This window comes from Dasypus novemcinctus, chromosome 12 (assembly GCF_030445035.2).
Source record: "Dasypus novemcinctus isolate mDasNov1 chromosome 12, mDasNov1.1.hap2, whole genome shotgun sequence".
Lineage (NCBI taxonomy): Eukaryota > Metazoa > Chordata > Mammalia > Cingulata > Dasypodidae > Dasypus > Dasypus novemcinctus.
Window position 1 is genome coordinate 75,281,904 of NC_080684.1, and position 25,212 is coordinate 75,307,115.

Genomic DNA, 25,212 nt, shown 5'->3' on the forward strand with positions numbered 1-25,212 from the left:
AGTGACCTTGGTATTTTCTTTATCTGTAAAATGGAGATAACAATAGCACCTTCTCCATAGGCTTCTTGTCTGGACTAAACCAAATAATATACAGAAAGTATTTATCACATTGCCTGAATACTAAATATTCTATACATGTTAGTTATTGAGATAATTATTATTGTATTAATCTCCATTTTACAGTTAGAAAATATTGAGTTTGGGTAGATTGCCCAAAGACATTTTGCTGGTAAATGGCAGTAATTGGATACAAACCCGTTTCTGGCTCTATAACTAAGCCCATGTCAACACTGTCTTTTCGTTATCAAAGAGTCTCCACCTGATTTTGTCAAATCAGTGATCATAAGTCAAATAAGACAAATGAATAACTGTAACAGATTTAGAGATGGAAATCTTTTTCATAAAAAGGTGGGGGTGGGGGGGAGCCAAGATGGAGACAGAGTAAGGAGCTCCTGGAGTCAGGTCGTGATACAGGGCAGTTGGTGGTCACCCAGACCTACCTAAAGCACCTGTTTGGGGGTTCCAGGAGACAAGAGGAATATCCTGTAACATCATTGAGAGTGTGGAAGGAGGAGAATGCCGATCTGCAGAAAGAATTCATGAATAAAGCCCTCCATTGCATGGAGTTGGTGCCTGTGGTGCAAGCCACTTCAGGAGGTATTCTGAGGATAGAGTCGGAAACTCCATTTCCCAAAATATGAGGGAGGAAGACACAGTGGGGCACTGACTTCAGCTACTGATTAGTGAATTCAATGGGCTAAAGTATAATCTAGAAACAACTAGACTCTGAGCCTGTCCAGGTCAGAGGGAGGCTGTTGGTTGCCATTTCGACTCTACCCCTGGCATGAGGGGAACCAGGGCTGATTGAAAATCACAATGCTGGAAGGGACTATTTCTTTCCACCCAGGTCAGACTGCAGATCTAGTCTAAAACCCAGGCTCATCTCCAGCAGGGAGCACGGTGGGAGAACCTGCACCACCTCTCTGGGAAGCTGCAAAACACGCCACAGAGGCCAGGGCCCATCCTACTCTAGGGTGCAAGCTACCTCAGGAACTATTCTGTAGCTGGAGTTAGAAGCGCCATTTCCCATGAGTGGTGGAGGAAGAGACAGTTGTCTACCTACCTCAGCTACTGATTAGTGGACTCAGCTGGCTAAAGTATAATCCTATTAACAGCTAGGATTTGAGCCTGTCCAAGTGGGTAAGAGCCCAGTAGCTGCCTTTTTGATTCCGACCCTGGCATGAGGGGAAGCCTGGCTGACTGAAAATTCAGTGAAGTTAGGAACTGGCTTCTTTCCACCAAGATCAGCCTACAGCACTAGCCTAGCTCCAGACCCATGTCCAGAAGAGAGGAAGCTGGTGAGATCTGCACCAGGCTTTCCAGGCAATTGCAAGTGCTCTCTGCTGGCACAGACTGAATGTCAGTCAACTGAGGCTGCATGCCTGCACCCCAAAAGCCCAAAAGAATATGAGAGGTGCTAGGTATCCTTGGCCTTTCTGGGCAACAGCAGGAGTTTTCAGCCCACACAAACTGATTTGAGTGCCTTTGAGCCCATCTCCACCTTTGCCCCCTATTGGATAGGAGGGGACTAGTATTCCCTCAGTCTCTCAGGGCAACTTCAGGCAGTTTTGGCCTGCATAAGCCTGACCTTTATGCACCTGTGACTCCACCCCTATCCCCAAGAGGACAAGAGATGGACTGTGTTTGCCCAATCTCTCTGGGTAACTGCAGTTGCTCTTGGTCCACCCAGTCTGGACTGGTGTGTACTTGTGGATCCACCTTCACCCTCGATAGGAAAGGAGGGGGCTGGCTGGTGTTTCCATAGCTTTTCTGGGCAATGGCAGACCTTTAACCTACATGGACTGGACTATTGGATGCCTATGGATCCACCCCCACCCCAATAGGATAGGAGGGGTCTGGTGTCTCCATGGCCTCTCCAGACAATGGTGGGTGCTTTTGGCCTACAGAGACTGAACTGTTGAGTGCCTGTGGATCTAATCCCATGCCTTAATAGGACAGGAAGGGGCTGGTGTTTCCTCAGCCTCTCCAGGCATCAGCAGGTATTCTCAGCCTAAACTGAACTGTTGGGCACCCATGGAACCACCCCTACCACCCAATAGGATAGGAGGGGGCTGGTACTTCCTCAGCCACTCTGGGCGATGGTGCACACTTGCAGCTTACAGGGACTGAACTCTTGGGTGTTAGTGGTTCCATTCCCACCCCCTAAAGGGCAGAATGGACAGTGCTCCTTCAATCTCACAGGAAGAGTATTTGGCCCACATGGATTAGATTGTTGGGCACTCCAGAGGGTCCATTGGTAGGGAGACCCCCAGTAGGGAGAGAGTCTGGTGCTATGTCGGTTTACCTGAGCAACTGTGGTTATTTTGGACCCACATGGCATAGATTGCTGCCCACAACTATAGTCTCCATCCCCACCCAAGGTAAGGGAAGAAGGGTACGAAGTCTCATCAGTCTCTTGAGACAACTACAGACAGTCTTGTCCTGTCCAATTTGGATTATTATATATGGCTGCAGCTCAGTCCCTATCCCTGACAGAGGAGAAAAGTGGGAAAAGCTTCATCAATCCCTGGGGCAACGTGGGCAGCTTCAGTCTCCATAGCTTATAGCACCAACTACATCTTGGCTCCTACTATACAACCAGCAAGGGAGAAAAAACAAAAATGCCCTAACCTAAAAGGAGAAACTGCACCCAGAATAAATATACCTAACAAGCCAGATGCAAAAACACCAATAAAAAATTACAATCCATACCAAGAAACAGGAAGCTATGGCCCAGTTAAAGGAACAAGATTAGCCTGTAGCTGACTTAAATGAGTTGAGACAACTAATCTTAGATGTTCAAACAAATCTTAATAAATTCAGTGAGATGGCTAAAGAGATTAAGGATATTAAGAAGGCACAGGATGAGCACAAAGAATTTGAAAGCTTATATAGAAGAAGAATAGACTAAATGGAAATGAAAGGTACAATAAATGAAATTAAAAATACACTGGAGGCATATAACAGCGGATTTGAGGAAGCAGAAGAAAGGATTGGTGAGCTCAAAGACATGGCCTCTGAAAGCTAACATACAAAAGAACAGATGAAGAAAAGAAGGGAAAAAATTGAACAGGATCTCAGGGAACTAAATGACAGCAAGAGACATGCAAATATACATGTCATGGGTGTCCCAGAAGGAGAAGAGAAGGGAAAATGGGCAGAAGGAATATTTGAAGAAATAATGGTAGAAAATTTCCAAACCCTATTGAAGGACATAGATATCCATGCCCAAGAAGCACAACATACTCCCATCCAAATAAATCCAAATAGACCAACTCTGAGACACATACTAATCATAATTTCAAATGCCAAAGACAAAGGAAAAATTCTAAGAGCAGCAAGTAAAAAACAATGCATAACACGTAAGGAATACCCAATAAGATTAAGTTCCAATTTCTCATCAGAGGCAAGAAGACAATGGTATGATATATTTAAGATATTGCAAGAGAAAAACTGCCAGCCAAGAATTTTATGCCTGGCAAGATTATCTTTCAAAAATGAGGATGAGATTAGAATATTAACAGATAAAGAGAAACTGAGAGAGGTTATAACAACAGACCAGCTTTGCAGGAAATACTAAAAGTAGTGGTAAAGCCTGGAAAGAAAAGACAGGAGAGAGAGGCTTGGAAGAGAGTCTAGAAATGAAGACTGTATCAGTAGCAGTAACTAACAGTGTCAAAAATAAAATAACAAATAAAATGCAAGTATCAAATGGATGAAATAAGAACTCCCTTTACAGTAATAACATTGAATGTTAATGGATTAAACTCCCAAATCAAAAGACACAGACTGATGGAATGGATAAGAAAATATAAGCCATCTATATGCTGTCTGCAAGAGACCCACCTTAAACTCAAGGATATCAATAGATTGAAAGTAGAAGTTTGGAAAAAGATATTCCACACATGCAGTAGCCAAGAAAAAGCTGGAGTGGCTATATTTAAATCAGATGATAGAGAATTTAAAAGCAAAACTGTTCTTAGAGACAAGGAAGGACATTATATATTAGTAAAAGGGATGATTCACCAGGAAGAAATAACAATCATAAATATATATGTATCTAACCAGGATGCCCCAAGATATATGAGGCAAACACTGGCAAAAATGAAGGAAGAAATAGACATTTTACAACAATAGTTGGAGACTTCAATATACTAATCGTAGCATTGGATAAAACATTTGGGCAGAGGATCAATAAAGAGAAAGTATGAATAATATGATAAATGGACTAAACCTAATACACATATACAGAACATTGCACCCCAAGACAGCAGGATATATATTCTTTTCAGTGCTCATGCATCTTCCTCCAGGATAGACCATATGTTGGGTCACAAAGCAGATCTTAATAAATTCAACAAAATCGAACTTATACAAAGCACTTTCTCTGATCATAATACAATAAAGTTGGAAATCAACAAGTGACAGAAAAAGGAAAAATTCACATATACATGGAGATTAAATAACACACTTAAATAATCAGTGAGTCAAAGAAGAAATTTCAAGAAATCAATAAATATCTTGAGATGAATGACAATGAGAATACAACATATCAGAACATATGGGATGCAATGAAGGCAGTGTTGAGAGGAAAATTTATAGCCCTCAATGTTTACATTAAAAAGAAGAAAGAGCTAAAATCAATGACCTAACTAAACAACTGGAGGAACTAGAAAAAGAACAGCAAACTAATCCCAAAACAAACAGAAAAAAATGAAATAACAAAGACCAGCGCAGAAATAAATGAAACTGAGAAGAAAAAAACAATAGAATTAACTAAATGAAAAGTTGGTTCTTTGAGAAGATTAACAAGATCAACAAACCCTTAGCTAGACTGACTAAGAAAAAAAGAAAGAAGACGCAAATAAATGAAATAATAAATGAAAAGGGGAACATTACTACAGAACCCACAGAAATAAGAGAGATCATAAGAAGATATTATGAACAACTGGAAAATGTAGATGAAATGGAAAATTCCTAGGAATGTACAAACAGCCTACACTGACCCTAGAAGAAATAGAAGACATCAACAAACCAATTATAAGTAAAGAGATTGAAACAAAATGAAAAGCACAGGACCAAACAGTTTCACAGGTAAGTTCTACCAAGCATTCAAAGAAGATTTAATACCAGTCTTTCTCAAGTTCTTCTAAAAAATTGAACAAAAAGGACTGCTCCCAAACTCATTCTATGAAGCCAATATCACCCTAATACCAAAGCCAGATAAAGATATTATGAAAAAAAAATTACAGACCAATTTCTCTAATGAATACAGAGGCAAAAATCCTCAATAAAATACTTACTAATTGAATGCAACAACACATTAAAAGAATTATTCATCATGATAAAGTAGGTTTTATACCAGGCATGCTAGGCTGGTTCAACACAAGAAAATCAATCAGCATAATACATCACATTAATAAATCAAAGAAGAAAAATCACATGAAATTATCGATTGATGCAGAAAAGTCATATGACAAAATACAGCATCCTTTCTTGATAAAAATACTACAAAAATAGGAATTGAAGGAAACTCTCTCAACATGATTAAAAGCATATATGAAAAACCCACAACTAAAATTGTACTCAATGGTGAAAGACTGAAAACTTTCCTGTTGAAATCAGGGACAAGACAAGGATGCCCACTGTCACGACTGTTGCTCAATATAGTGTTAAAGGTTCTAGCTAGAGCAATCAGGCAAAAAAAGAAATAAAAGGGATCCAAATCAGAAAGGAAGTATTAAAACCTTCACTATTCGCAGATGATAGGATTGTATATCTAGAAAGTCCCAAAAAATCTACAACAAAGCTTTTGGAGCTAATAAATGATTTCAGTATAGTGTCAGGATACAAGATCAATATGCAAAAATCAGTATGAAATCACTGATTACATATACTAATAATGCACAATCTGAGGAAAAAGTTAGGGAAAAAATTCCATTACAATAGCAACTAGAAGAATCAAATATTTAGGAATAAACTTAACCAAGGATGTAAAGCACTTGTATTCAGAAATCTATAATGCATTGCTAAAAGAAATTTTTAAAAATCTAAATAATTGGAATAATATTCCATGCTATGGATTAGAATACTAAATATCATCCAGATGTCAAATATATCCAAATTGATATACAGATTCAATGCAGCCCCAATAAAAATTCCACCAGCATTTTTTAAACAAATAGAAAATACAATTATCAAATTTATCTGGAAAGGTATACAGCCCCGAATAGTCAGAAACTTCTTAAAAAGGAACAGTGAAGTTGGAGGACTCTCACTTCCAGACTTTAAATCATATTATCTAGACAATGTTAAAAACAGCATGGTATTGGCATAAAGATAGACACATAGACCAATGGAACTGAATTGATGGTTCAGAAACAGACCATCACATCTATGGCCATGTGATTTTTGACAAGCCTATCAAACCCACCCAGCTGGACAGGACAGTTTATTCAAAAATGGTGTTGGGAGAACTGGATATCCATTGCCAAAAGAAAGAAAGAAGATCCCTACCTCACCCCTTATAGAAAAATTAACTCAAAATGGATCAAAGACCTAAATATAAAAGCAAGTATAATAAAGCTCCTATAAGAAAATGCAGGGATGTGCAATGGACACAACCAATCCAATGTCCACAGAGAAAATGTGGCATTGGTGTGGGAAGGGTGGCCATGGTGGCTGCTGGGTGCAGGGAATGGGAGGAAGAGATCAGATGGGGAGGCATTTTCAGGACATGGAATTGTCCTGGGTGGTGCTTCACGGACAATTATGGGACATTGTAGATCCCCCCAGGGCCCACTGGATGGAACGTGGGAGAGTGTGGGCTATGATGTGGACTATTGACTATGGGGTGCAGTGATGCTCAGAGATGTACTTACCAGGTGCAATGGATGTGTCATGATGATGGGAGAGAGTGTTGCTGTGGGGGGAGTAGGGGGTGGGGGCGGTGGGGTTGAATGGGACCTCATATTTTTTGAATGTAATATTAAAAAAAAATAAAATTAAATAAAATTAAAAAAAAAAAAGAAAATGCAGGGAAACATCTTCAAGACCTGGTGGTAGGTGGTGGATTCTTAAACCTTACAACAAAAGCATGAGCAACAAAAGAAACATGGATATATAGAACCCCCTAAAACTTAAAACATTTCTGTGAGTCAAACAACTTCATCAAAAAGGTGAAAAGGCAGTCCACTCAGTGGGAGAAAATATTTGGAAATGACTTATACAATAAGGGTTTTATTTCCATACTATATAAAGAGATGATATAACTCAATAATTAAAGAGCGAGCAATTCAATTAAAAAGAGGGCAAAAGATTTAAACAGACATTTCTCCAAAGAGGAAATACAAATGGCCAAAAAGCACATGAAAAAATGTTCCATATCACTAGCTATTAGGGAAATGCAAATTAAAACAACAATGAGATATCATCTAACAGCACATAGAATAGTCGTTTAAAAAAAAAAAACAAGACACCAATAAATGCTGGAGAGAATGTGGAGAAATAGGAACATTCCTTCACTGTTGATGGGAGTGTAATATGGTGCAGCCTGTGTGGAAGACAGTTTGGCAGTTCCTCAGGAAGCTAAATCTAGAACTGGCATATGATCCAGCAATTCCTCCACTAGGAATATATCTAGAAGAACTAAAAACTATGACACAAACAGACGTCAGCACACCAATGTTCATAGTAGCACTATTCACAATTGCTAAAAGATGGAAACAACTCAAGTGTCCATCAACCAATGAATAGATAAACAAAATGTGTTATATACATACAATGGAATACTATGCTGCAATAAGAAGAAATGGAATTGGGACACTTATGATAACAAGGATGAATCTTGAAGACATACTAATTGAAGTAAGCCAGACACAAAAAGACAAATATTGCATGGTCTCATTAATATGAACTAAAAAACACGAAGAATAAACACATGGCGTTAAAACCTAGAGTATAGGTTATCAGCAGATAAGAGGAGGGTTGAGAAGAACTACTGATGCTTAATGTATGCAGAAGTATAATTAGCTTGAATGTAAAAGTGTGGAAATAAATAGAGTTGATGGTCACACATTATAGTGAGTAGCAACTGGTTTATAAATGGGATTGTGGCTGAAAATGGTCTGGGGAAGTAAATGTCAATAGACAGAAAACTAAAGAATAACTTAAGGACTGACTAACACAGTGAACCCAGAGGTGGTTCAGGTACAAATGAGGTTTGTGGTTAAGGGTACAAATGCAAGAGAGTCTTTCTGTGAGCTAGAGCAGGTGTACATCACTATTGCAGGGTGGTGGGAATGTGGAGAAGCATGGGAAAACTACAATTGGTGTGACCTATAGACTGTGATTAACACTGATACTATAATATTCTTGCATCAAAGCCAAAGATGTACTGTGTTGATACTGGTGGTACATGGAAAAAGTGCACCAAATGTATGCTATGGACCATGGTTGGTGGTAATAGCCTGATGATATTATCTCATAGTCTGTAACAACTCTTCCACCACAATGTAGTGTGTTGGTGAAGGGGTGTTTTATGGGAAATCTACATATATGTATGATTGTTTTGTAAGTTCACAACCTCTGTAATAAAATATATTTTTAAAAAATAAGGTTGGTTGGGGGGAAAATACACTAAATATAAGATAGGGACTAGAGTTGGTAGTAATATTTTGACGATGCTCTTGCTTAGTTTGTAACAAATGTTCCACAACAATGCGAAGTGTTGGTGGAGGAGTAATGTATTAGACCCCTGTATGATGTTATGTTTGTTTATTTTGTAAGTTCACAATCTTGACTACATATTTACTGTTTTTTTTTTTTGACAGGTTTATTTTTTTATTTATTTCTCCCCGCCCCTCCCCGTCCCCAGTTGCCTGCTTTCTGTGTCCATTTGCTGTATGTTCTTCTGTGACCGCTTCTATCCTTATCAGTGGCACCGGGAATCTGTGTTTCTTTTTGTTGTGTCATCTTCTTGTGTCAGTTCTCTCTGTGTGTGGTGTCATTCTTGGGAAGGCTGCACTTTCTTTCACACTGGGCTGCTCTCCTTATGGGGTACACTCCTTGTACATGGGGCTCCCCTAAGTGGGCACACCCCTATGTGGCAGGGCACTCCTTATGCACATCAGTACTGCACATGGGCCAGATCCACACAGGTCAAGGAGGCCTGGGGCTTGAACTGTGGACCTTCCATGTGGTAGGCGGATGCCCTATCCATTGGGGCAAGTCTGTTTCCCCACACTTATTGTTTATGCATGTTCATGTATGAATGATAGACTTCAATAATTTTAAAAAGGCAGGGGGTGGGGTTGTTTCAAATGCATTTCTAAAAGAAAATTATTCTCAAAATGCTTTTTATTTTAGCATTAAAGTCTTCTTTACCATGGGTTGGGAGAACAGTGCAAATACCAGAAATTAATACATGAAGGTACTTTTTCTTCTAAAGCAATAATATTCTATTTTTGTAATTTGTATGTTTTGACATCAAAAAAGTTTTGAATATGAACCTCATTTCTTTTTTAATGTCTAAATAATGAAACCTGCTTGAAAAGCAATGCTGACATCAATTTATCCTTCTTGCTTGCTTCCTTCCTTTCTCCTTCTACTATGATTTTTTTTTTCAAGGTTTATTGGAATTGATGAAATTTTATGTTGTCACATAAGCAAAATATATAGAAGTTTAAAATTTTAAGTAAATATTTAAAATTTTAAGCAAATATTTAGATGGGGATAAAAGAATAAACACATTTTTAAGGTTGTACTGAAAAAGGATTTGGTTTATAAGGAAAAGCGAGTTCAAAAGAGATGAATAGCTATGAGCTAAATTACTACTTGGAATTATTAAAAATTACTATCTATGAACAGAACTTTTATCAAAGATGATATTTCACTGAGACTGATGCCATTCCTTATAACATTCACCTTTATTTTCTTTACAAGTAAGTAAAAAATTGAAATCAAATGACAGAGTGCTTTCTTATCATTTATTTTGTTTTTTTTAGGCGATACTAGGGATTGAACCCAGGGCCTGGTACATGGGAAGCAGATGCTTACCCACTGAGCTATATCTGCTTCCCAATCAGAGTTGGATTTTTATTTGTTTTTAGGGTACTGGCGATCAAACCTGGAACTTCATACATGGGAAGCAGGCACTCAACCACTTGAGGTACATTTGCTCCCTCATTTAAAAATTTTAATTTCAAATATGAGAGCTTTTTTAGACTTGCTTAGATATTGATTTTTATCATATATATCTTGTGTATACATGAAAAGAAAATATCAGCAAGTTAAATAAAAATGTTCTTTTAGTGCCTTCATATTCAGAATTTGAGTCTGCATCACTTTTTGAGTCATTGATGCCATGTTTTCTCATATGATATTGTTTCCTGTACCCAAAGAAATTTGGTCTTGTAGCATTTCTTTAGCAAGTCCACACAGGAAATTAGAATCATTTGTGTGGGGCTTTTAAGCCATCTTGTAATTATGTAGGGTTACCCTACTTTGGATTTCAGTTTTAGAAATGTTTCTAAACTCATCTATTTTATCACTTTTCCAACCCTTCCTCACCACAAAAATGTTATTCAAAATGGAGGTAAATATAGGACTTTCTCTTTCAGCTCCAACATATGAAGAAGCTAGATGTCATCTCTCTCATCTTTACAACAACAAGAAAGAGCTATACATCAGTGTCTTTCCTTGGGTCCATCAGAAAGTTGAAGTTGCCTGATAAACCACCACCCTGACATCTGGAGAAATAGGTATATTTAGAAAGAGTCAGTACCTGAGATCTGATTGCCTACAGCAGAAGTCACAATAAGCCATAAGTGGTAGGAACATGTCTCATTAGTAATTTTGATGAGCTGGAAGCTGAGTATGGCCGCTGTGAGAGTAAGAAGTGACTAGGGTCCTTAGTCACAGGAGGGTCACCATTCTTACTCAACTTTCCCCCCAGGAGTCTTATCAGGTTCTCACAGTGAGGCTCTGAGAAAAATCCCCTCGTGGTCCTGAAAGTGGAGAGAGAATATTCATGTGTAAATTTCTCAGGTCCTCCACTGTAACAAAAGGATACACTCTAGGGAAAAGACTTCACTATAGGGGAATACTTAAAGTATATCACACACTGGATTCCATCCCTTTTAAGTCTTCTTGATAAACCTTAGGAAACAAACAAACAAATAAATAAAAGAATAAATAAATAAATAAAAGTCATCAGGGACAGGGCTTCAAAGAAACTTATTGGGAATGTTGTAACTAGGAAAGGAGTTGGAGGTGGGAGGGGGAGTTGTGACCTTGGAGGAAGAATAGAAACACTTGTGAAAGCCACATCCCTGAGACCTAGGCCCAGTAAAAGACTGATAAATAATCAGAAGATTGTAGAATTCTCCTCCCCACACTCTGCCACACTCTATCATCATACCAACAAGCTTCCAGTAAAACAATGGATTACAATTGAAGGAGCTACAATATGCAGACTCTCCCAGGAGCAGTGCAAAGAGAAGCCCAAAGTCAAGATGGGAGATAAAAACAAGGACACAGAAGAATTTGAAGTTTTAGTAGCTATAGCTACTAAAATACTAGGCATTAAATACAACCCAGCTCTTAGCTAGATTAGTGAAAATCCTCACACTAAAGGCCTTTATGCCTTGTTACCTATCACTGATTCAATATGTCTAGCTTTCAACAAAAAATTACAAGGCACTCCAAAGGTCAAGATAAAATATTATCTGAAGAGAAAATGAAATGATCAGAAACTAACTCAGATATGACAGAGATGTTAGAACTATCATAAAGGAAATTTAAAATAACTATGATTAGTGTTAGGGCTCTAATGGAAAAATATAGCAACATACAAATCAAATGTCAACAGAGAGAAACCATAAGAAAGAATCAAAAGAAAATCCTAGAAATACAAAATAATTATAGTAATAAAGAATGCCTTCAACAGACTCATCAGTAGATTCAGTATTGCTAAGGAAAGAATCAGAGAACTTGAAAAAGAGTCAATAAAACTTCCCAAGCTGAAATTCAAAGATGGAAAATATCACTGGAAAACAGAACTGTGGTTCAATATTAAAAGGTGTCACATACATAAATTATTATATTAGAAGAAAGAGAAAGGGACAGAAGACATACTAGAAACAACATTAGTTGAAAATGTTCCAAAAATAATGACAGATACCAAACCACCACAGATCCAGGAAACTTAGAGAACATGAGGGAGATAAATAACAACAACAACAAAACAAAATCAAATAAACCCATAAAACCTAAAATTCAACTTGTATTAGTATGTATTAGTAAATATATGTATTAGTATTTTATGTATTAGTTTCCTATTGTTACTATCGTGTATTCATAATTATATGTATTAGTATTATAGGTATTAGTTTCCTATTGCTACTATAACAAATTACCACAGACATCGTGGCTTAAAACAATTCATTTTTTATCTTACTGCTGTGGAGGTAAGAAGCGTAAATGTGTCTGCAGGGCTGCCTACTTCCTGGATACTCTGGGGTAAATCCATTTCCTTACTTTTTTTCAGATTCTAGAGGTCACCTACATTCCTTGGCTCATGGTCGCATCATTTATTAATATAGCCAACAATATAATATTTTCTCTCCTTTCTAACCTCCTTATAAACATCTTTATGATTACATCGGGCCCACCCTGATATGGAAAAACAAAAGACCCAGAATAGCCAACACGATACTGAAGAGGAAAATGTCAAAAGACTGACACTACCCAACTTCAGAACCTTACTCTAAAGTTACAGTGATCAAGACAGTGTGACATTAGTGAAAGAAAATCAAGTGGAAGACAAGATTGGGAGCATAGAAATAGAGCCAGACAAATACATCAACTGAGTCTTGACAAAGGCGTAAACACAACTCAATAGGGAAAGGATAGTCTTTTCAACAGTGGTCCTAGAACAAGTGGACATAAATAGGGAAAAGAAAGTAATTTAGACACAGATATTACTCCTTTCACAAAAGTTAGCTCTAAATGGAGCATAGATCTTAATGTAAAATGAAAAACTATGCAAATTTTAGAAGCTAACATAGAAGAAGATCTAGGTGACCTTGGTTTGGTGATGACTTTTTAGATATAACACTGTGGCAGTATGAGATCATTTATAAATTTCAAAAAGAGAGATTATGTTTGTAAACTGATCTGCTCCTCTGGGTGTGATACCATTTCATTGTATTTAGATTTAGCTGAGATGACTTTGATTAAATTATGTTACGATTGGGACTTTGATTCTACCACATCATTAGAGTGACTCAGTTTCAGTCTCTGCCCCCTTTGTGGGCTGTATAAATGGATGCACAACCAAAGAGACACACAGAAATAGATACACAGGAGAACACAGAAAAAGACAGCAGAGGAGAGAAATTAGTTTTGTTGCTGGAGCTCCAGGAAGAGATGAGCCATTCACCTGATAGTTTGCAGCTGAAGAGAACAGAGCACCTGAGCCCCATGCCTGCTTATAACTGAGATCAGAAGAAGTTGGGCCCATGGAACCTTAAGAGGAAAGAAGAAGACTGAACCCTTGTAGATATCACCCGCCATCATACTTCAACACATGGTAACTGACTTTGGGTGAGGAAGTAACCTGAGTGTACTCATTAGGGCCTTGTAACTCTAAGTTTTTACCCCAAATAAATAGCCTTTATAAAAGTCAACAGATTTCTGGTACTTTGCATCAGCCTTTTGTCTAATACAAACACAAAAAACACTACTGAGAAAGAAAAAATGATATTAGACTTCATTAAAATTAAAAACTTTCTGTGAAAGATACTTCAAGAGAATGAAAAGGAAAGCCACAGACTGGAGGAAAATATTTGTAAAACTCATATTTGATGAGGACTTATATCCAAAATATACAAAGAACTCTGAAAAATCAACAATAAAACTAGCAACCCAATTAAAAAATCAGCATAAGATCTGAACAGATACTTCGCCAAAGAAGATATACAAATGGAAAATAATGAAAACCATAAATTTTTATTATTAATTGAAAGAAGCCCTCTGAAAAAGCTATAAAACATTCTGGAAAAAGGCATAACTATAGAACAGGGATTCTTAATCTTTTTTGTTCCACAGATCCCTTTACCAGTAGGTAAAAACCACAGACCCCTTCCTAAGCCCACACTATACTGTGTATTATTTAATAAGCATATCATACCTGTACCAACATGTCCCCAGAAGAATAATATTATATTGAATTTCAGTTCAAGCTCACAGACTCTTTGTTAAGAACCCTTGCTATGAAGATATTAAAAAGTTCAGTGGTTTCCAAGGGTTCAGTGGAATAAGGAGGGGGGTGTTGTAAGGCAGTTTTAGAGCACTGACACTATTTTGTATGACACTATAGTGATGGATATATGACAATGCCATTTGTCAAAACTCATAGAATGTACAAAACAAAGAGTAAACCCTAATGCATACTGTGGACTTTAATTACTGATAAATATTGATATTGGTTCTTAAATTGTAAGTAATGTGCCACATTAATGCAAGGTGTTAACAATAAGATACATTTTGTAGGGGGCAGAGATGGGGTATATGGGAACTCTCTCTACTTTCTGTATAATTTTTCAGTAAATGTAAAATTACTCTAAATAATAGTCTTTTAAAAAAGTAAAAGGATGAAGAAAGAGCTAATACTAGTCAAAAGAAAGCTGCAGTTGTTATAATAATTTCAAACAAAGAAGATTTCAGAGCAAGTAAACTTATCAAGGATAAACACTGGCATTACAGCATTACAGAATGATTAAAAATTTAATTTGTCAGGAAGACATAATGATACTAAATGTATATGCACCTAACAATAGAGCTTTAAAATACATGAAGCAAAAACTGAAGGAGAAACAGACAAATCTACTATTGTAATAGATTCCAACATTCCTTTGGTAGTAACTGATAGCTCAAGTAGGAGGAAAATCAGTAAGGATATGGATGACATGAAGAGCGCTATCTACTCACTTGACCCAATTGACATTTATAGAATTCTCTACCCAATAACAGCAGAACACACATTATTCTCATGTGCACAATGAACATTCACCAATATTGATCACATTGCAGGAGATAAAATGTATTTTAACAAATTTAAAAGAATAAGTCATACAAAGTATGTTCTTACACAAATATTCATAGTGACATTATTAAAAATTGCCAAAAGATGGAAACAACCAGGTGTCCATCAACTGATAAATGGATAAACAAACTGTGGTATATACACATGATGGAATATTATTCAACTGTAAGAAGAAATGAAGTCATGAAGCATATGACAACCTGTATGAACCTGGAGGACATTATGTTGAGTGAAGCAAGCCAGACACAAAAGGACAAATATTGTATGATTTTGTTATTATGAACTGAATATAATGAGCAAACTCCTAAAGTAAATAGCTAGAATATAAGTCACCAGAAAATAGAATAAGGTTTGAGAATGGAAAGCCAATGTTTAATCTGTGTAGAATTAGTAAAAAAAAAAAAAAAAAGTTCAGAAATGAATAGAAATGGTGAAAGCACATTGTAGTGTGTGTAGTTGGCAGCAATAATAAATGATAGTGGTTGGTTGAAAGGGAAAGTATAAGATTATATAGAATACCAGAAGGAAAGCTAAAAAATGTAATGTGGGAAGATGTAGTACAGCTAACTCTCTTGTAAAAAATAAGCATGATTAATAGTGTATCTATAGGAATGCTTTTCTCTGAAATAGACCAACTGTACATTAATATTACATGTATTAATATCAGGGTCATATTTGGGCATAAATATAACCAAAGCAAACTATCGGCAATAATATACAGTAATATATTAATAACCTTCCAATTATGGTTTTAAAAAAAGAATGCGTGCTAAGCAAAAGAAACTAGACAAAAAGTACTCTATATTGTTAGACTCCATCTACATAAAATGCAAATACAAATAAAGTATATATATAGAAATAGGTTCACAGTTATGTATAGCAGGAAAAGGATAGAGATATTGAGAGGTTATGACTAAGGGGTAGAATTTTTGTTCGCTTGTTTTTGTTTTTTATTGTTGCTTTTCTTCTTTTTCCTTTTTTTGGGAGTAAGGAAAATCTCTAATATTGATTGAAGTGATGAATGTACAACTCTGTGATTATACCAAATGCCACTGACTGTATACTTTAGAAGGATTATATGGTAGAATTTTTGTTCGCTTGTTTTTGTTTTTTATTGTTGCTTTTCTTCTTTTTCCTTTTTTTGGGAGTAAGGAAAATCTCTAATATTGATTGAAGTGATGAATGTACAACTCTGTGATTATACCAAATGCCACTGACTGTATACTTTAGAAGGATTATATGGTTTAGAAGGATTTATGAATATGTTTCAGTAAAATTGGCAAAACAATTTTTAAAGTATGTTCAAGGATCACAACAATATTAAACAAAAAATTTCAAAAACAGAACATTCCCTAATATATGGAAATTAAACAACATACTTATAAGTAAGACATGGGTCAATGAAGAAGTCTCAAGAAAAATTTAAAAATCAAATGAAAATTAAAATGCCAAATTGTTAAAATTTGTGGGATTCAGGAAAACAGTCTTGGGGGAGTGGAATTTATAACATTACCTGCATATGCTAGAAAAAAAGTTTTAAAATCAAATAACCTAAGCTCCTACTTTAGTAATTTAGAAAAAGAAGAGAAAATTAAATCTAAAATAATCAGAAGAAAGGAAATAATAAAACCAAGATAAATATTTTTTCAAACAAACAAAAGCTTTGAGAGTTTACTGACAACACATCTGCACTATAGGAATTTGGATTCATTTTTGGTTTTTTTTTTTGAGGCACTAGGAGCCACAGAATGAACCCTCATATGCTGGAAGCCAGTACTCAACCACTGAGCCACATCAGCTTCCCTGAGTTGGTTTTTTGCTTATTTTGCTTGTTGTTTTATTTTAAAATTTTTTCAGGAGGCCCCAGGAACTGAACCTGGGATCTCCCAAGTGGGAGGTGGGTGCTCAATAGCTTGAGCCACATCTGCACCCAGGAAATGTTTTAAAAAGCACTTTAGGCTGAAGATAATTATGACACCAGATAAAAATTAAATTTACACAAGTTAATCTAAAAAATCAAAGAAATGAAGGTAGATATGAAAGATATTTTTCTTATTTTTAATTGACATAAAAGATGTTTCTGCCTAAATAGAAAAATAGTAAAATTCATTATGATTTTTAACATATGTAGAAGTAAAATGTAGTACAAAAATATAATGGATGCAAGTGAGGGAATGGAAGCATATAGAAGTATACTTTTTTAAGAACTTATGGCAATTTGAAGATTTCATGATCCCAGAAAATCATATCCTTAGAGTAAACACATTTCTGTGCCTGTGAACCTTGTTGTAGGTGGGATCTTTTGATTAAATCACTTCAGTTAAGGGCCTTTGATTAAATTGTGTGATTTTGTGGTCCAAAGGTGTTTTCTTTCTGAGGAGGTCCCATTTATCAATTTTTTATTTTGTTGCTCATGACTTGGGTGTAAGATCCAAGAAACCACCAACTACCACAACATCTTGAAGATGGTTCCCTACATTTTCTTCTAGGAGTTTTACTGTCCTGGCTTTTATGTTTAACTTTTTGATACATTTTGAGTTGATTCTTGTAAAGGATTTGAGATAGAGGTTCTCTTTCATTCTTTCGGTTATGAATATCCAGTTCCTCCATGACCATTTGTTGAAAAGACTGTTCTGTCCCAGTAACATGGACTTGGTAAGTATGTCAAAAACAAGTTGGCCAGAGAGGTGAGGGTTTATTTCTAGACTTTCAATCCTATTCCATTCATCAATGTGTCTATCTTTATACCAATACCATGGTTTTTTGACCACTGTAGCTTTGTAGTATGTTTCAAGGTCAGGCAGTAATAGTTCTCCAACATCACTCTTCTTTTTTAGAATGCTTTTGGCTATTCAGGTTTACTTCCCCTTCCAAGTTAGCTTGGTAATTGCCCTTTCTATTTCTGTAAAGTAAGCTGTTAGGATTTTGTTTGGTATTGCATTGGATCTCTACATCAGTTTGGGTAGAATTGACATCTTCACAATATTTAGTCTTCCAATCCATAAACACAGAATGTCTTTCCATTTGTTTAGGTCTTCCTTGATTTATTTTAGCATTGTTTTGTAATTTTCTGAATATAGATCATGTGTTTCTTTGGCTAAATTGATTCTTAGGTATTTGAGTCTTTCTGTTGCTATTGTAAATGAAAATTTTTTTCCTGACTTCCTCCTCAGATACTTCAGTACTAGTGTAGAGAAACATTACTGATTTTTACATGTTGATCTTGTATCATGCCACTTTGCTGAACTAATTTATTAGCTCAAGAAACTGTTGTAGACATTTCAGAATTTTCTAAATATATGATCATGTAATCTGTGAATAGTTTGTTTTACTTCTTTTCCTATTTGGATGTCTTTAATTTTTTTCTTGTCTAATTGCTATAGCTAGAACTTCACACACAGTATTGAATAACAATGGTGACAGTTGTCTTGTTCCTGATCTTAGAGGGATAGCTTTCAACCTTTCCCTATTGAGTCTGATGTTGGCCTGGGTTTTTCTTATATGCATTTTAACAAATTGAGGAATTTTCCTTTTATTCCTATCTTTCAAAGTGTTTTTATCAAGAAAGGATACTGGATTTTGTTGAATGCCTTTTCTGCATCAATTGAAAAGATCATGTGGGTTTTTTTCCTTCAGTTGGTCAATTTGGTGTATTACATTAGTTTATTTTCTTATGAAGAACTACACTGCATACCAAGTATAAATTCCACTTGTTCATGGTGTTTGATCCTTTTGATAGGCTGTTGGATTCTGTTTGCAAGTATTTTTTTTAGAATTTTTACATCATGTTCTTTGGAGAGATTGGTCTATAATTTTCTTTTCTCCTAATATCTTTATCTAACTTTGGTATTAAGGTGATGTGGGCTTCGTAAAATGTATTGGGTAATGTGGCAGTTTTAGATTATTTATGAATTCCAAAAAGAGAGATTATGTTTGTAAACTGGTCTTTTCCTCTGTGTGAGCCCCTTTGATTGTATTAGATTCAGCTGAGATGTCTTTAATTATGTTAAGATTAGGGCTTTGATTGGACCATGTCAGTAGGGTGTAACTTGGTTTAAGTCCCTAACCTCTTGGTAGGTTATATAAATGGACACTCACTTAAGAAGACACATAGAAGAAGGCACAGGAAGAAAAAGAGCTTAATAGACTCAAAAGAGGAGAGCAATTGGTCATTTTGGTCCTGCCATGTGATAGAAAGGAATAGGCTCAAATAGCTAAAGCCTGGGGGAGAGCGGAGCCATTTGCCTAATAGTTTACAGCTGAAAAGACCAGATCCCTGAGTAGCTGAGAAGGCCAAGAAAGAAATGATCCCTCCACTCTACAGCTGAGATCATAAGAAGCTGGGTCCAAGAAGCCTTAAGTGGAAGAAGAAGGCTGAACCCTCACAGAGATTAGCAACCATCTTGCTGCAATACGTGGTGACAGACTTTGATGAGAAAATATCTCTAATGGTACCTTGAGTTGGACCCTTTAGGGCCTTACAATTATAAGCTTTTACCCTAAATAAATACCCTTTATAAAAGCCAACCAATTTCTGGTACTTTGCATCAGCACCCCTTTGGCTGACTTATGCAGGCAATTTTCCCTCCTCTCAAATTTTTTGGAAAAGTTTGAACAGGACTGGTGTTAATACTTCTCAAAATGCTTGGTAGAATTCACCAGTGAAGGCATCTGGTCTTGGACTTTTATTGTTGGGAGATTTTTGTTGACTGATTCAATCTCTTTAAATATGTTTGTTTTGTTGAATTCTTGTATTTCTTATGCATTTCTGTGAATTTTTCCATTTCATCTAGGTTGTCTAATTTGTGGGCATATAAACATCCTTTTATGATCCTTTTTATTTCTATGGGATCAGTCATGATGCCCCCTCATCATTCCTGATTTTATTTATTTGCATCTTCTCTCATTTTTTTTTTCTTAGTCTAGCTAAGGGATTGTCAATTTTATTGATCTTCTCAAAAAAAAAACAGGTTTTGGTTTTGTTGATTTTCTCTACTGCTTTTTTATTTTTGATTTCATTTATTTCTGCTTTAATCTTTATTATTTCTTTCCTTCTGCTTTCTTTGGGAATGGTTTGCTGTTCCTTTTCTGGTTTCTCCAGTTGTTCAGTTAAATCTTTGATTTTAGCTCTTTATTCTTTTTTTAATACAGGCATTTAGGCCTAAAAATTTCCCTTTCAGCACTCCTTCATTAAATGCCATAAGTTTTGATAAGTTGTGTTCTCATTTTCATTCATCTCAATATATTCAACAATTTCACTTATAATTTCTTCTTTAACCCACTGATTGTTTAGGAATATGTTATTAAACCTCTACACATTTGCAAATTTTTTCTGGTTTATTATTGATTTCTAGTTACATTTTATTATAGTCTGAGAAGGGGCTGTGTATAGTTTCAATCTTTTTATAGTTTTTGAGACCTGTCTTGTGATATAATGTGTGGTCTATTCTTTACTCTCTCTTTATCTTTCTTTAATTTCAACTGTCCTGTTTTCTTTATCACTTATTTTTTCTTCTGTCATTTCAAATCTGCTCTTGTATGCCTCTAATTGTGTGTGTGTGTTAAGCAAGCAAATAAAGTATTTATTGGAAAGTGAAAGAAAGAGAAAGTACACACCCAAATTAGGGGTGTGGATGTGCTCAAGAAAGAGATGCTCTAATGTGTTTGTTTGTTTTTTATTTCACCTATCATGTCTTTCATTCCCATGAGTGCTAATATTTTTCTATTCACATTTTTTTAAATTTATTTTTTATTTATTTCTCTCCCCTCCCCCCTCCCCCCCCCCAGACTTCCTATATCATAGGTGGATGCTCTATCAGTTGAGCCAAATCCACTCCCTTCTATTCATGTTCTCAAATTCTTTTTTGTGCTACTCGGTGTCCTCTTGATGTCCTTTGCCTCTTTAGCCCATATTGTCTTTCAATTCATTAATTTGCTTTTGGAAATTTGTACAAATCTTATTGGTTAGTTTTCTCAAATCCTCTGTCTTATCTGGGGCTGTGATATATTCCTTTTCTTGGGCCATTTCTTCCATTTTCTTAGTATGGTTTGTAATTTTTGCTGATGTCTATGCATCTGATTATAATGGTGAGTTTACTATGATGCTTAATTTCTCTCTTTCATAGGGATTTAGTGGTGGGAGGCTGTGTGTTACTGACATTCTTTGATTCTTGGCTCAACCTATTCTAGGTCTTTAGAATTGTCCCTCTTCATTGCTCAATCTGGACCATGGACCCAGTAATGGGTGCAGACCTGCTTCCAATAGTCTTGGGGAGAGAGGCGGTAAAGCCTGGGAAAAACCCTTCTTATTTGCTTTTAATTTCCATAAATGTACTTCCTTGGTTCACCAGTTGATGGTGCTCTTCAACAGCCCTCTTAGTTCAAAGCCTAGTCTGAGTGTGTTTGCTGCAACCACGTGGCAGAGGATCCTGCCTGAAGGCTATTCAGAGCTTTGCAATTCAAACTTTCTCAGAGGTTGCTCTCCAACCTTTGTTGACAACTCCCTCCCTTTTTGAAGGTAGGAAATAATTCTTCTCTGTGTCTTCAACAACCAGTTTTGGTCAGTGGGGTGTGGATGGTGGTGATTGAGAGGATGGGATCTCCTTAGTCCTATGCAGTTTCCCAGGCAAACAATGGTGCAACCCCACCCAGCCTGGAAGTGCTCATGGAACATAGCAGAACAAAATTGTTGGCCAAAAATGAATCAGCCTTAGAATAAAAAATTAATCTCGTTTCCTAGGTAGGTGGTTTCCTATAGCCCCTTCTCTCTGTAGTCACTGGCCCAAGGCCAAAGGATTCAAAATTGTCTGCTTATAGAGTGGAGGAAGGGGGCCTGCAGCTGCAGCTTCTACTCTTAATGTTGAGATTTTTTCCCCACCTCTGCTCCTCTCTCTTCTGGGTGGTATTCAGTCTTCCCCTAATGTTTTAAACACTAGAACATTTTTTTCCAGGCCATTTTTGCCTATCCTCTAGCTATTTTTCTGGGAGAGAAGAAAGTCCTGTCTTTCTAATCTGCTATCTTACTGGAAGTCCTTCTCTGGATCTTACCATTTCTATGCAACATTGTATAGGAGGTCCTAGCCAGTGTAATAATGCTAGGTAAAGAAATAAAAGGCCATTAAAATTTGAAAAGCAGACACAAAACTATCATTATTGGCAGAAAATTAAGATTATCCATGAAAATAATCTCAAAATCTTCAAAAATCTTCCTATAACTTAATTATGAGTTTATAAAGTTCACAGGACATATATGGCCAACCTTCAAAAATCAATTATATTTTTATATACTAGTAATTAAAAATGAGATTAAAATAAATTTTAAATCTTCATAATGTATAATAAAATAAAAAGCACATCACAAAACAGCTAGGGATGAACCTAATCAAACATAAACAAAATATTTTGACATGATGAGAGAAGTTTAAATGGTCTGAATAAATTGAGAGGTAAACTGTGTTCATAGATTGGAAGACTCAATATTATGTTGTCAATTCTTCTTAAATTGACATATAGATTCAAAGGAAAGCTCATTGCAATCCTTGATGTCTATTTTTAGGGACTCAGAAGTGAATTCTATAATTTAATAGAAAGGAAAAAGTCCTAAATAGCATTTTGAAATAGAAGAACAATTTTGGAAGAGGCAGATTACCTGATTTCATGGCTTATTATAAAGCTTCAGTATTCAAGACAATGTGGTATTACAAAGCGGATAGCCATATTGATTGACGGAACAAAATAGAGAGTCCCGAAATAAACCCTCCCATTTATGATGATATTTAACAAATGTAAAGTGCCAAGGAAATTCAAGAGAAAATATAGTTATTCAACAAATTGTACTCGAGTTAAAAAAAAAAAAAGAGCCTTGTCTCTTCCCACACACCATATGCAAAAATGAACTCAAAATTTATCATAGACTAAACCTAAATCTGAAAGCTAGAAACATGAAACTTCTTACAACAAAATAGAAGAGAAAATATTTGTGAACTTAAGGCAGGCAGATAGTCTTACCCACAAAACCACAAAAAGATTAAAAATTAATAATTTTTACTTCATCAAAATTAAAACTTTCTGCTCTACAGAACACAGAAAACACAATAAAAAGAAGATAAACAGTCCAATAAAATGGGTAAACATTTTGAACAAAGACTTTACAATATGTAGATAGGTAGATGACAGATAGGCATAGATGCCAAATAAGCACATGAAAAGATGCTTGGCATCTTTAATCATTAAGAAAATTAAGATTTAAACCACAATGAGATAAATCACTATACATTGGTTAAAATTACAGGAAAATAAAATTGCTGGTGAGGATGCAATGCCTCTGCACTCCCATTCTTAGCTAACAGGAATGGGAAATAGTACAGCCACTACTGAAAACAGTTTGTCAGTTTGTTATAAAGTTAAACACATACTTACCATATGGACCAACCATCCCACTTTCTTGTCAAAGATATTTTCCCAAGTGTGATGAAAACATATGTCCACACAAAGCCATGAGTCTGAGTGCTTACTGTTATATTCATAATTACCCCAAACTGGAAACAATTCAAATTCCATCAGCTGGTGAATGGGTACACAAATTGTGGTACATGCATGGAAGAGAATACTACCAAGCAAAAAAGGAATAAACTGTGATACATCAACAACATGATACTCTCAGCATTAAGCTAAGTGAAAGAAGCCAGACACAAAAGTTACATATCCTATGTTTGCATGGCATTCTGGAAAAAGTGGATTGATAGCCACAGAAATTAAATCAGTAGTTGTCAGGTGGTGAAGATAGGGCAAGGGCCAAAAAGATAACTTTTTTGGGGGTGATGACAAAATTATATATATTTATTGTTGTTGTGGTTACACAACTCTATACATTTCTCAAACTCAACAAATTGAACAACTGAAAACAGGTAATTTTTCTACTTAAAAATTTTATCTCAATTAACCAAAACAGAGCAAAAAAACTGAACAACACGAAAGGAAAAATAGCATGATAATTCTAAGGTGTCTCTACATTTCAGCTGTGACTGGCACAAACATTTTCAGAAATAATATGGCTAATAATCAAAAGCCTTAAATATGTTCATGCATTTTACCTATGTATCTCCATTCTTGCATCAACAGAAAAAAATTTAACATGTGATAAAAATATATCTATGAGGATGATTGCTGAAGCATTATATATAATACTTAAAACATGGAAGTAACCTTAAACTCTAACAATATTTTTAATTTAATAGGATTAAGTGTGATCTCTTGATTAAGACTTTAAATAGATATGAAGCCTATTGAGTAAAATGGAAAAGGCCATAATGTAATGTTGATTGAAAAAGGTAACATAAGCAGTTTTATTTAAGAGCTGCTATAAAATGATGGCCAACCAAACATACGTCTCCTTCCCTAAAATTGTTCAAACTGAAAGTAAGAGTGAAATCTCACCCAAAAGATCTTACATTTTTATTGCTTCTCTCTCCTCCAACCTTCTCCCAAGTCCAACCCTCTCCAATTTAGGCCATCCACCCACAAACCAAAATTCTATTAACCTAGTTTCAATATCACCATGATAAAAGAAATTTTATCATTTTGTATTTAAATAAAGCATGGTTATACAAATAAAACATACTACTACTAAAAAAAAAAGGCTGGCGGACTTGGCCCAGTGGTTAGGGCGGCCATCTACCACATGGGAGATCCACAGTTCAAACTCTGGGCCTCCTTGACCCACGTAGACCTGGCCTATGCAGTGCTGATGTGCGCAAGGAGTGCCGTGCCACGCAGGGGTGTCCCCCGCGTAGGGGAGCCCCACGCGCAAGGAGTGCGCCCCGTAAGGAGAGCCGCCCAGTGCGAAAAAAGCTCAGCCTGCTCAGGAATGGTGCCACACACACGAAGAGCTGACAAAACAAAATGACGCAACAAAAAGAAACACAGATTCCCGTGCCGCTGACAACAACAGAAGCCGACAAAGAAGATGCAGCAAATAGACACAGAGCAGACAATTGGGGTGGCGGGGAGGGGAGAGAAATAAATAAACCTTTAAAAAATAATAATAA